The sequence below is a fragment of the Arachis ipaensis genome, chromosome B04 (assembly GCF_000816755.2).
Source record: "Arachis ipaensis cultivar K30076 chromosome B04, Araip1.1, whole genome shotgun sequence".
NCBI classification, from domain to species: Eukaryota; Viridiplantae; Streptophyta; class Magnoliopsida; order Fabales; family Fabaceae; genus Arachis; species Arachis ipaensis.
In genome coordinates, this window is record NC_029788.2 from 8,502,548 (window position 1) to 8,503,186 (window position 639).

The window sequence follows — 639 nt, forward strand, 5'->3', positions numbered from 1 at the left end:
AAGGTCCGATTAACTTCTTTTTTTTTTTTTTGAAAATGAACTCGGAAGGTCCAGTTGCTTTTTTTTAATTTGGCTAATATTAATCGGTGGGAAGCTGCAAATCAAATTGTCCGTTTTTTCTTCCTCTTTCAGTTAGCCTAACACCACATCTCAGTAACACTCACATACATCCCATATGTGTGGCCTACTCCATCAACGATGCCATATGAAAATTAAAAAGCATTTTTTTTTTCTTACATAATTACATTGTTTCCCTAATGCAAAAATATGATGCATTATTTTACATGTAAAAAACATTTTTTGTTTTGTTTGTTTGAAGGATTTATGATTTACAGTGAGGAGACTTGAGTTTTGACCTATGAAGCATGATGAGAGAAAATAAAAAAGAGATTTTCTAAACTATAGGTAAAGTATCAAAACCAATTGATTCTCCTCTTTCATTGTGAAAAGTACTTCTCTCAATAATTTTTAGTACTTTTAGTAGTAAATGTTGTCTCACAGTAAATAAATTTCACCACTTTACAATTATTCACAATCAAAATAAAGCAACAAGTCCCTCAATTTTATTTACAATTTTTTAAATCATTAATTAATTTGTTTTATATTATGAGTGTATATAAGGTGGCAAATATATTATAT